The sequence below is a fragment of the Euprymna scolopes genome, chromosome 10 (assembly GCF_053919585.1).
Source record: "Euprymna scolopes isolate OS-2025 chromosome 10, ASM5391958v1, whole genome shotgun sequence".
In the NCBI taxonomy this organism is placed as follows: domain Eukaryota; kingdom Metazoa; phylum Mollusca; class Cephalopoda; order Sepiida; family Sepiolidae; genus Euprymna; species Euprymna scolopes.
Window position 1 is genome coordinate 135,213,356 of NC_136491.1, and position 14,248 is coordinate 135,227,603.

General features: G+C 29.0%; 1 protein-coding gene and 1 pseudogene across 1 annotated transcript in view; both read left to right on the forward strand.

Annotated features, from left to right (window-relative positions):
• Positions 1-14,248, forward strand: part of LOC145286284 (uncharacterized) — a 78,738-nt gene that overhangs the window by 22,018 nt on the left and 42,472 nt on the right. The gene's annotated exons all lie outside the window — the stretch shown is intronic.
• On the forward strand, positions 13,468-13,584 carry LOC145286573 (5S ribosomal RNA; annotated as a pseudogene).

The following is a 14,248-nucleotide window of genomic DNA, read 5'->3' on the forward strand; positions in this document are numbered from 1 at the left end:
ATTATTATTATTATTATTATTATTATTATTATTATTATTATTATTATTATTATTATTACGATAGAAATAATAATAATAATAATAATAATAATAACAATAATAATAATAATGGAAATAATTATAATAATATTAAAAATAATAATGATAATAATAAAAATAATAATAATAAAATAATTATAATAGTAATAATATTAAAATAATAATGATAATAATAAAAAATAATAATAGTATTGAAATAATTATAATGATAATAAAATAATTATAATAATAAAATAATAATAATAATAATAATAATAATAATAATAATAATAATAATAATAATGATGATGATAATAATAATAATAATAATAATAATAATAATAATAATAATAATAATAATAATAATAATAATAATAATAATAATAATAATAATAATATTTAATAGTATTTTAACAACTGGGCCTCAGACATATATAAATATATATATATATATATATATATATATATATTTATATATATATATATAAAGGAACAACCCGTATTATGTGTTCATCAACGTTTCGTCTTTATTTCGAGACTTCCTCTGGATGAAATAAAGACGAAACGTTGATGAACACATAATGCGGTTTGTTCCTTTTTATTTCTCTATTTTGTCGGAATACTATTTCCATTATTTTCATCATATATAATTATGTATACGCTCATATATACACATATATATATACATATATTTATATATAAAATTATTCATATGTATACATTTTGTAGTTTGTAGTTTATATATATATATATATATATATATATATTATAAGAAGTGCTATATAACTTTCAATATAAATACTTTTCTCTAACTCATTAATAAAGTTTCGAATATTTTATTATGAATATGCCGTATATACGTTTGTGTAAATACGTATTTATAGGTGGTCAATTATCTTCACTGAAATGTTATTAGAATTATTGATAATTATAAATGTATACATATATATATAGATATTTATATCTATATTATCTAGCTTTATATATATATATATATATATATATATATATATATATATATATATATATATATTGGACATGACCGACAATGTAAATATAAGTAAGCTCACATATATCTTAATTGAAAGAATATTTATATATCTTTTTAAAATTATATTAGATTTGATCACATAAAAATGTTATATATATAAATAATGCTATGTATATATTACATATAAATATGTTATATAGAAAGTACGTTATGTATATAGTATATTTTATTTAATACTATGATGCTTAGCATATATATATATATATATATATATATATATATATATATATAAAATCACTTTCTTGAACTTCAAGCGAGGATAACGTATAGTTTCTCTTTTCAGAGATTGTTCATTACTGTAATTAAATAACACCAACACTTTAGTCGGGTAAAATTTTCGGTCTTTGTTTTTTTTTTACATTAATTCACACATTGAACAGAAATATTTGTCATATTTCGAATGTCTTTTTTTAATATTAATAATCATACCATTAATTACAATTAAATAATACATTATTTTAGCGACGTAAAATAAAAATTTAGTTTTGGATTTACTGTGGCAATCCAAGAGCAGCGTATAGCCAAAGAGGACTTTGTGTATGATAGTACATATTTTGTAAGGAAAAACTGATTATATTTCCACTAGTGTAACATAGTGCGGACGGCTATAGGCAAATCCATGTGAAATGAGGTCACCGATAGGGAAAAATAAATATTATCACGTTAGAGACAGCCATAACATTCGAGATTACGTTTCAAGCGTGAATGACGTTGGAAAAGACGATCATGTAAGGGACAGCACAGTGATAATGAGAGAATGAGTAAATAAATTTTGTTGTACAACAAAAACGATGAATTGAAGATCATTTTTAGTCTTTGTTTGCTTTGGGACTGAGTCTACAACGTGTTGGTCTCCGGACAATGGTTATATTTATATCACTCAAGTATCAAATGCCAAACCAAATTAAGTCCGTACTCGGAGAAATGGATTGAAAATACATTTTAATAAGATGCCCTGATGTTCGGTAGTTTTTTATGGCTAAATGTAATTTAATAGTTATCTTATATGTATAATATAGTACGTATGCAGAGTTAGGACTGCACTATCGTCAGAAATTTCCGTTCATAAAACTCCGAAAGGTGGAAAGGGCTGAGTTCATGATATCGCAGTATCCAACTTTATTTAAAAAACATTTGTTTCTAAATGTCGGTTTATTATATATATATATATATATATATATATATATATATATATATATATATATATATATATATATATATATATATATATATACACGTAGTATTTTGTTGTTGATTTTTTTAAAACGATATTGAGGTTAGCGTCTTCACCTTGAAGATCGGGTGTATTTTTTTTAGAAATTGCCCATTTTTTTATTTTGGACGTAAACAAATAATATTTTTTATTTATTCATTTATTTTTTAAAACAGCAATCTACGTACATACATGTTTCGGGGCCCTACCCCTCTTCAGCGTAGCTTGACTGTTATTAGGACTCAAACCTTGGACTTTATGTATTTCAGTCCAACGTCTTATCCATTACGCTATGATACCATAGACGATTTACTGTTTAGTTTTTATCGTTTATATATTTACGTAGTTTTGTTGCTACTGATTTTAAAAAAAAAAATTTTTTAACGATATTGAGATAAGCGTCTTCACCTTGAAGATCGGATGTATTTTTTTAGAAATTGCCCATTTTTTTTTATTTTGGACGTAAACAAATAATATTTTTATTTATTTATTTATTTATTGTTAAAACAGTAATCTATGTGCATGCATGTTTCAGGAGCCTACCCCTCTTCAGCGTTAATTTAAAAATAAATAAATAAAAATAAATATATATATATATGTTTTTTGTTTTTGTTTTTGCGATACGTTTTGAATGAATTCAATTATTTACGAGAGTTCATTTTTACCTAAATGCATATATATATAATATAAAGCTGAACGTCTGTGTGTGTGTGCGTGTGTGTGTGTGTGTGTGGTCATGAATAGGCTCCTATATGGTTGACTATTATAGAAAACTGATCACCTATAATGATAGAAGATGTATCGAGACACAGGAATGGGTATGTTTGATCTGGCAGAATGGTGGTTCATTTAAATTGTGGCGTCTGCCTTCGCGCCTGGTCCACAAAGTATAGAACTAAAAAATTTAGATTGAAAAAAAAAGCGTTTACAAGGGTTTTTGATATAGATGTGCATAATAATACTTTGATAAGTATGTTTTAACTTAAATAGGGATGGTATAATAAAATTATGGGGTCTGCGTTCGCGCCTGGTCTCCATAGAATGGAAATAGGCACAGACTTTAATAAAGACTTTTCATTTCTATCTGCGTAAGTATACTTTGATAATTATGTTTCAGTTTGAAGTAAGTATACATTGATAATTATGTTTCAGTTTGAAAAAATATGGTATAAAATTATGGGGTGTTCGTTCGCGCCTAACCTCCATAGAATGGAAATATGTCACAAGGTTTAACAAGGTTTTTTAATATAGATCCACAGAATCTTGTGATAAGTGTTTCAGTGTCAACAGGTATGGTATAATAAATTATGGGTTTATCCATTTTATTTTTACTTTCATCATATTTTGCTTTGGTTTTGATACCCCCAAATTCGAAGCTATCTCTTTACAACACTTTCTTTTCATAACCAATAATACTTTTATAAATCAGAGTCCATTTCTGTAGACTGTTTTCCACTCAGTCAATGACGGGTACTTTTGCTAGTATATATATATATATATATTGATTTAAACAAAAACAATTTTAAAAAATCATAATAAATAAATAAATAAAAATATTTGCAATCATGTTTTAAAATTAAAAATTAAAAATCTGTTTCATAAGAAGGAACAACAACAAAGTCAATAATTTGTACGATCGTTCTAGAAAGGACAATAATTTTGACATATAGTTTTTTTTTAACAAATTCTCCTCATCAGCAAAAGTATTGGGTAGGTTTTTTCATATATAAAATACACCATAAATAAACCTAGCATTTTGTAAGTAAGGCAGATGTATCTTTTAAGTATATATATATATATATATATATATATATATATATATACAAGCATCATATTATATATATATATATATATATATATATATATATATATATATATATATATATATATATATATATGATGCTTGTATGTAAAATAGACATGGTGCAATGTTATTTCTCAAATTGGGTTCGCTTATTTGAATTATATTTGATATGTTTTGAGTTTGTTTAATCCCTCCTAATAGTGTAAGAAATCTATTATTAATATATCTTATTAATTACTTATATTATTTTTAACTTTGGTATTTAAGCAGATCCTGGTTATGCTATAGTATCTACTGTATGAAAATAAGTAAAATTATAGAAACGCCATTATAGACATAACCAATCTTTCAATACATTTTCGAACCGATTGTTAATAATCCGAAATATAAACCACATTCATGGACATTTGTCTAATATATAAAGTTGAGCTAGTCGTGTTCTAGATATGTAAACTATTAAGGTATTTATGTAAAACTAGCAGGGAAACCCGGAGTTGCCCGGGATTAAATGATGATCAACGAATATTTTACACTGCCATAATTTTATTGTTATCTAATTTAGTGAAATCGCCCCGTTTTTTTTTTCAATCAAATTGATTGATAGCCTGCTCTAGCTGTGAATCCATCGCAGTGCACCGGAAGGAAGTTTCATATGCCTCTCGCTGTAACTTGGTTCTCAATATGTTGTAGTCTACATTGCACTGTAGAGAAGCTACTTTTAATTTTATAAAATCATTTTACATAATGGCTTGAATTTCTGTGTATCAGTAGAACGCGGAAGGGAATTCTAAATTTTAGCAATCCCAGGGAAGAGACTATTAGTATAGAAGGATTTCTGGCATCTGGAGATCTCTACTGTGTAGGGGTGGAATTTTGCTGATTATCGGGTTTGTCGGGGGTATTTACGTTGAGGGGTTTATTTATTTATTTTATTTATTTATTTTTTTTTTAATAAAACACAACTGGTAGCAAACGTTTTTATTTACTATGATATTTTAATTATTTTTTTGTTCTTTCAATCAAGATAAATATTGATATTTTAATAATAAACCAACTATAGTAAATAAATGTTTTCTTGCTGCGATTTGATTGGCTAAGCTACTTTGCACCTTTCGGCGTTTAAACTGAACGGAAAGTTCCGACGATATTGCAGTCCTACTTCTGCATAAGTACGATATTTACCCATAAAGTATAATTTTTTAAGCCATAACCAACTACCGAACATCAGAGCATGTTGTTAAAATGTATTTTAAATCAATTTCATCGAGTATAGACTTAATTTACTTTAACATTGAATTTCCTATTAGTGATACTACTGTAACGTTGTTCGATAACAACACGTTGTAACCTCCCTTGCACACCGGACAAAGAATAGGAAAGAATTTTAACTCGCTGTTTTTGTTGTTGTACAACGACATTTATTTCCTCATTCTTTCATTACCGCTGTGACGCCCCTCTTGAACGTAACCAACGCTTGAAACGTGATCTCGAACGTTATCCCCCGTCTCTAACTAATCTCTTATTTAAAATATGCATTTTCTCCTAGTGGAGACGTCATTTAACAAGCATTTGTATATAGTCGTTCGCGTTATGTTACACTAAGGAAAACAATAATAAGTTTTTCATAACAAAATATGTACTATCATCAACGCAGGTTTAGATGTGTAAAACTGTCTTCTTTGGCTACACGTTGCTATTAGACTTTTAAAATAATAATATCAAAATTGAATTTTTATTTTATATAGATAAAATAAGACATTGTATTATTTGATTGTTATTAATGCTATAATAATTTACATTCGATAAAAATAATTGTTATTAATTGGATAATATATATTAGAAAAAAAATAATTGTTATTAATGCTACAATATTTGATATAATTTCTACCTATGGTATAATAATTCATATTCAATGAAAAATAACTGTTATTAATGCTATAATTATGTATATTTAATAACAATAATAATAATAATTGTTATTAATGCTATAATAATTTATATTGGATAAAATAATTGTTGTTAATGCTATATTAATTTATATTACTTAAAATTATTGCTATTAATAGTATAATAATTTATATTCAATAACAATAATTTGTATTAATGAAATAATAATTTATATTCAATAAAAATAACTGTTAATAATGTTTGAATAATTTATATTCAATAACAATAATTTGTATTAATGCTATAATAATTTATATTCAATAAAAATAACTGTTAATAATGTTTGAATAATTTATATTTAATAACAATAATTGTTATTAATGTCATAATAATTTATATTTAAAAAATAATTGTTACTAATGCTATAGTAATTTATATTCAAAAATCTAATAATTTATTTAGTAATTTATATTTAATAACAATAATTATTATTAATGTTATAATAATTTATATTCAAGAACAATATTTGTTATTAATGCTATAATAATTTATATTCAAAAAACTAATTGTTATTAATGCTATAATAATTTATATTCTATAACAAGAATTGTTATTAATGCTATAATAATTTATATTCAATAAATACTTGTTATTAATGCTATAATAAATCAAATCTAATAAAAATAATTTTTATGTATGGTGTGTTAATTTATATTCAATAAAAATAATTGTTATTAATGTTATAATAATTAATATTCAATAAGAATAACTGTTATTAATACTATAATAATTTATATTTAATAGAAATAACTTTTATTAAGGCTATAATAATTCATATTCAATAAAAATAATGGTTGTTAATGTTATAAGTTATATTCAATAAAAATAATTGTTATTAATGCTATAAGTTATATTCAATAAAATAATTGTTATTAATGTTATAATAATTTATATTCAATCTACAACCTGGGCAGTCCATTATCATGGACTGCCCAGGTTGTATCAACTTCTATTTTCGTATATTTTTCCATATAATTATCCACAACCACTCTAAAAACTATTTTCAATAATTGTGCAGAAAAGCAAAATAAGCATCCTTACACAGCTAAACATTTTGCTAACCGCATTTAATTTCCTCTGATGATATGAGGCATTATTGAAAATCCATGGATTAAGGAAATTAACATAACCCCTTCTATATATTCCATATTTTGTCAAGGATCACCTTGAACGTATTACTTCAAGTAATATCCATCAGGATTTTTCATCTGAAGTCTATCAGTGTCTTATCTCGCTTATATATATACTAGCGAGAGGTACCCGGCATTGCCCGGGTGTTTGTAGGTGTGTGTGAAAAAAACAGGTGCCCGTGAAAAAAAGGAAGCGTTGACGACGCGCAGTTGGAAAATATTAAAGTGTGAAAAAAAAACAGGTGCGCGATTTTGATTGACGTGACGGCGATAGGTATTCAGCAGTTAGCATTTTGTGCGGGACAGTTTTTAATGAGGTCAATAAATCGGTTTGTTTGTTTTTAAAAATCCGAGCTACCGTCTGATATGACGAAGTCGACATTGACCAAACGTTCACTGGCTCTGGGCCTGTGATTAGAGTCGAGTTTCGCTTTTTGTTTATACCGAAAACCGAATGTAACGTGTGCCGATGCGGGAAATGTGGAATAATTAACGTTTGAAAGTCAATAAAATTAAACAGACAGGCGAGCTCCGTGATTAAGTGTGAGATATTACAATTTATAGATGATATAAAAAGTTTTAAGAAGTTGTGAAGCGAGCGCTTCTCTGAAAGAAGCCTTTTGTGGACATCGAGGAAAAGCGTACATACATACATACATTTTCGCTTTTATATATATAGAAGATATATATATATATATATATATATATATATATATGTGTGTGTGTGTGTGTGTGTGTGTGTGTGTGTGTGTGTGTGTGTGTGGGTGTGTAATGACACATGTAACAGTATATATAATTCAATATATACATAACATTTATATAGAACAATTTTAATAAGATCAAATATAATATAAATTTAATAAGATATAAATATATTCTTTTAATTAAGGTACATCTTATATTAATTATATTAAACGAGTCCATTATGTCATATATGTGTGTGTGCACATAATTTTTCAGTTATTTAAAAACTTATTAAAAACTGTGTATAATACATATGTGTGTGTGATATTTATAAGATTTTAAAGATATATGAGCATTCATCAAAACTTATTCACACAAACGTATTTATAGCCTATTATTTATGAAATATTTGAAACTTCATTAATATAAGTTACAGAAAAGTGTTAATTATGGAAAACATACAGCTTTGCTTATAATATATATAAACTACTAACTACTAATAGATACATGCATATTACATTATTCATAGTAATTTTATAAACTATTATTTACACCAGGAAACCCCCTAGTTCGCGCTTTTTTATATTTATTCAAGATTAAAATCACGATGTAATACCTCAAAGTCAGTGCAAATCTGATGTATCTGACATTTCGAAACTCAGCTTGTAAATGCATTCATCAATTAAATAATTAGATTGATTAATACCTATTGTTAAAATTTTACAAAAATAGGAGGTACCTGAATTAGTGGAAGGCTTCTACTATATTTTGTTCCTGCTTGTATAAAACCAAAGCTAAATATAGCATGTATATGAACAGTTTACGTATATATATAAACGAAGGCTTATGGTAACAAGCATTGATTATACCATTTTGCAAATAAATGCAAATAAATTTATTTTTTAGTGTATATAGATTTATGGACACCGTGTATTTTAATTTACATATTAACGAAATAATAACTACTATGTGTTTAAATTTCAGAGCCCTTTTACTTTAAGTTCACCGAAACAGCTGATGATCCCGGTTTTCTATTTGATAATTTACGTTTATTTCTTATGCTTCATTTCTTTCGTTCTAATATTGCTCAATTCCGTTTTAATATTCACGCAACTACTAAGTATGCATTATGTTTAACGTAGTGCCCATAGGAATTTAAATTGCACTTTTTATTTTATATTACTTCCATTTTTATTTTTAATAAAATGAACGAAGCTTCTTTAGAACTGTCGACTGTCAACACGACGGTCCTAGGTTCAATCCTTGGCTTGGGAGAGATGCTAGTCTAGCGGCACTGATGAGTTGTGATACAACGAAACAGGACTGTATGTCGATGACTACAAATATATTTTAAGCCCCCCCCACCTCTTTGGGTAGAGCACTGTCGTAAATAATCTCACCCGCTACTTAATTGACTGAAAAATGCGAAGCTCGTTGTTTGTTGGTTTCCAAACAGGCGTTTTGAGCACTATAAAAGCAGTGGCGGATGTCTATTTAAATAGACATTCCGACGAGTTATTTGCGGGCGTCGCTTCTGTGGTCGAGTGGGAGAACTGCCGACTGTCAACACGACGGTTCAAGGTTCAATCGTTGGCTTTGGCGAGATGTTAGTCTAGCGGCACTGATGAGTTGTGATACAACGAAACAGGACTGTATGTCGATGACTACAAATATATATATATATATATATATATATATATATATATATATATATATATATGACTACTTCATTTAATCACATCAAATAATATACGAATGTATAATTTATGCGTAAACTAAGTATTTACTTCATCAGTGCTCAATAGATAGGTAGAGCTAGGTAGTAAGTTAGAAGAATATATATGGCAATTAAGCTACATAGAATATTCCGCGTTTCATGCACACTAGGATTCCTCAGGTTTATGCGAAGAGTTATTGTAATCTCGCGGTTTTATATACGCATATTCTATTGGATTTTTAGTTAGCCAATCAGTTTCCTAGTTTCCACCGCTCCCTTCCTAATCAGCCAATGGGCAGGCACTTACAGAAAAAAGGTAAAGTTGACTTTATGTTTCACCCTTCCTTTGTGTGTGCTTTTTTAGCAGGGAGTGTAGATATCTAGTGAGTTGACCTATTTTAAACCTATATGTAGTTAAATGTGTTTTTTGGTTTTTTTTAGTATTATGTTAGTTTATATATATATATATATATATATATATATATATATATATATATATATATATATATATATATATATATATACATACATAAGATAATTTATGCATATGTATGTTTATTTTATTTATTTAGTTTCTATTGTTATTGTTAATTTAAAAATTATTTTGTATCGCTATCCTAGAGTAAAGTTTTTCCTGTGAACACAGTTATTCGCTATTTCTCTCCTACAGTTTAATAGCTGTTGTGGTTCTTTAATGTATAGGATAACAATTTTTTTTACTCAGTGAAGACTAGAAAGAAAGACGTTGTCATGACAACAGGGAGATGGTGGAGTTATTCAATTCAAATCCCGCAGTTCTTGATGATCTGGTGACCTGCGATGAAAGCTGGATCTACTGCCACGCCTTAGAAACCAAGAAACCGGGTTCCCAGAAGGCCAGACAGAGCGAATCTACCCAGAAATTTATGATGAACTTTTTGACAGCACCGGCATTCACTGGGTTTCCACTGGACAAATAGTCAACAAGGAATATTGTTATGTTGAGAAGAAGTTCCGTCGGAAGAGGCAAGCACTCTTCAAATTTGGTTAGTGGCATTTCCACCAGGACAATGCACCACTCCACCTCTATATCCTTGTCACAGACTATTTGACCAAGGTGAGCAACAAGACAGTTCCACAATCTCCCTATATCCTAGACCTTGTTCCTTGTGAATTCTGGTTATTCTCTAAGCTCAAAGAAAACCTTAGAGGTTGTTGTTATGAGAGAACTTGGGAAATGAAACAGGCTGTGACGAGGGCCATTGACCCGCTCAAACAAGAGGATTTCTACGCGGCCTTCTAGAAGTTGTATGAACGCTAACATTGCATTGCAGCTGGAAGAGATTACTTCGAAGTTTCATGTGTGTACTATCAATAAAAGTGTCCATACGAAAAAACATCATTAATAGTATTTGACATTTATTTCCTGGTACTTCCGCCACGGTATATAAGTATTCTTCAAACTACGTTTATCTTCTATATTTTTATCCTTTCGCCCGCTTCTTTTATGTCATCCTTTATTCTTTATTTTACTTGTATAGATTGACACAAGTAACTCTCATTAGACCCTAATTAGTTAATTCATTAATTACTCAATGAGATCCCATAACATATAGTAACTACTCCCTAAAGCGTATTCCATTCTCTATCACCTAATATTACTAAAGCCCCTTTCTAACATATTTAAACTACCACAATTATCTAATAATCACCTTGATAATCCCCTAAACAATCTTCTCTCCCCATCCATTGTACAAAACCTATACAAGATCCTTTAACATGCCTATTGCTAGACGTCGGATCTTTATTTTGTTACCTAGCGCCTCTCTTTCTCTTCTGATGAGAAGCATTAAGCTTCGAAAGGCCTAGCATTAAGAGTATTCATAACCTTTACACACTCTATTATACTTTTTTGTTTCAAATTGATTAATCAGTCTATATACAACAGTGTATATTTTTCTATTATCAATATATTTTCTTACATATATATGTGGGTGTGTATATGCGTGTGTGTGTGTGTGTGTGTGTGTGTGTGTGTGTGTGTGTGTGTGTGTGTGTGTGTGTGTGTGTGTGTGTGTGTGTGTGTATTACACTATAGTACGCTACTGAAGCGGCACTCACCTTTAGTGATTTGAACCGTCTTCCTCTGTCACATGTATATCCACATCAGAGGAGATGACCCTACGTTTTTGCAGGTCTTCAAAGAAACTAACGATGTCTTATTACATATAGCGCCTCTTATTCCAAATTGGTCACTCATCTGCTATTAATTAGCTCAACGTTGCTTAACTTCATTTATCCAAAGAGAACAGGTGTGTCAACGTGATTATGCTGCGCGTCTACGTGTGTGTATTCTATGATTTATAATGGCACTAAAAGAAAGTGTTTACAATTGATTTCACGCATATTTTACGTGCGTTTCAAATGAAATTTTTAACAAATTTCCAACGTGAAGCAAAGAGTCCACTAAATTTTTCCTCTCAGAAAAAAAACACGTTGAGTCAATTTGCTATGTAATAAAAAACAGAAAAATTATTTTAGCTTCAACGAAATAAACCGAATTAGAACACCATATTATAACAGAGCGCGGAGGCGCGGAGGCGAATGCATAAGAGATGCGAAATGACGTCACTGTAAAGAAAAAAACTATTAAAAGAAGAGAGAACCCGATAGATGTCAGTCACGTAAGACATCACAGACTTAAAGGGGTGTCAAGCGTGGCGGAAGTACCAGGAAATAAATGTCGTTGCTACAAAAGAAAAGTGAGTCGGGTTATTTCTTGTCTTCTGTTCCTTGCGGCTTACTCTGCTACAACGTGTGGGTCCCGTGTGTACTTCGTTAGAACATAAATAATTCATTTGAGAAGAAAATATCATATATTAGAAGAACAAATTTATGGTATTCCATTGTTTTGAAAAACTCCGCTATAAACATTTATTACGTAATATTAAGTGCTTTTATTTGGCTTGATTGGTAGAGTTAATCCTTAAGAGAATTTTATTATTAGGATTTCACTGTTATTAGATAAACTTCGTAATATAACTATATATATATATGTGTGTGTGTGTGTGTGTGTGTGTGTGTGTGTGTGTGTGTGTGTGTGTGTGTGTGTGTGTGTGTGTGTGTGTGTGTAAAGCTGAATGTGTGTGTGTGTCTGGTCACGAATAGGCTCCTATATTGTTGACTATTTAAAGAAACTGATTGCATATAATGATAGAAGATGTATCGAGACACATGAATGGGTATGTTTGATCTGGCAGAACGGTAGTTCATTAAAATTGTGGGGCCTGCGTTCGCGCCTGGTGCCCCAAGTGTGGAAATGAAAAAAATTTTAAATTAAAAAAAGAAAACGTTTACAAGTTTTTTTTTTATATCGATATACATAAGAATATTTTGATAAGTATGTTTTAACTTAAATAGGGATGGTATAATAAAATTGTGGGGTCTGCGTTCGCGCCTGGCCTTCATAGAATGGAAATAGGCATCAACATTAATAAAGATTTTTCATATCTATCTTCGTAAGTATACTTTGATAATTATGTTTCAGTTTGAAGAAATATGGTATAATAAAATTATGGGGTGTTCGTTCGCACCTGACCTCCATAGAATGGAAATATGTCACAAAGTTTAACAAGGTGTTTTAATATAGATCCACAGAATATTGTGATAGGTGTTTCAGTGTGAACAGGTATGGTATAATAAATTATGGGGTTTATCTATTTTATGCTTACTTTCATCATATTTTGCTTTGGTTTTGATACCCCCAAATTTACAACCCTTCCTTTTCATAACCTATGAATCAGAGTCCATTTTCTGTTGTGTGTTTTTGAACCCAGTCAACGACGGGTACTTTTGCTAGTATATATATATATATATATATATATATATATATATATATATATATATATATATATATATATATATATACACGGCATAATCACGTTGAAACACCGGTTCTCGTCAGATCACCGAAGTTAAGCAACGTTGATCCCGGTTAGTATCAGATGGGTTACCATTTGGGAATGCTAGGCGCTGTATGTACTCTCCGCTTATCTCGGACTTTGTTTTCAGTCGTCCTTTTCTTCACTGGTATTTAACAATGTCGTCTCAGGAGACGTGTGGTTGGAGATTGCGCACCTCCTGCCACAAAAAATTCACGCGCAAGTAACCCTTCCTGGGTATCCATAGTCTATCCAAGACTAAAGGAGCCTGTTATATATATATATATATATATATATATATATATATATATATATATATATATATATATATATATATATATATATATACAGGATGTCCAATAGAAGCTGAGGGATTTTAAATTTGAGTAACTTCCTTAATATTTAAGTTATGCTTACCAATTTTCATATGTAGGTAGATGAGCCTCTCCGTTAATTTTTAAGATATACTATTATAATTTTATTTACACAACTTAATCTAGAGTATGTTTTTCACAAAGTCTAATTTTAGTTATGAAAAATGATGTCACTCAAATGTCCACCATTTTCATTTTCATTTTCATTTTCATTTTCACACTCTTGTGCTCTCTGCAGGGTATTGCCCAGCACATCACTTAATATTTCAGGGCTTATGACCCTAATTTCCTCCTTTATATTGTTTTTAAGGGCATTTATTGTGGCTGCTTTGTTTGCGAATACGCCCTCTTTAAGGTAACCCCAAAGGAAGAAATCTGCACATGTGAGAT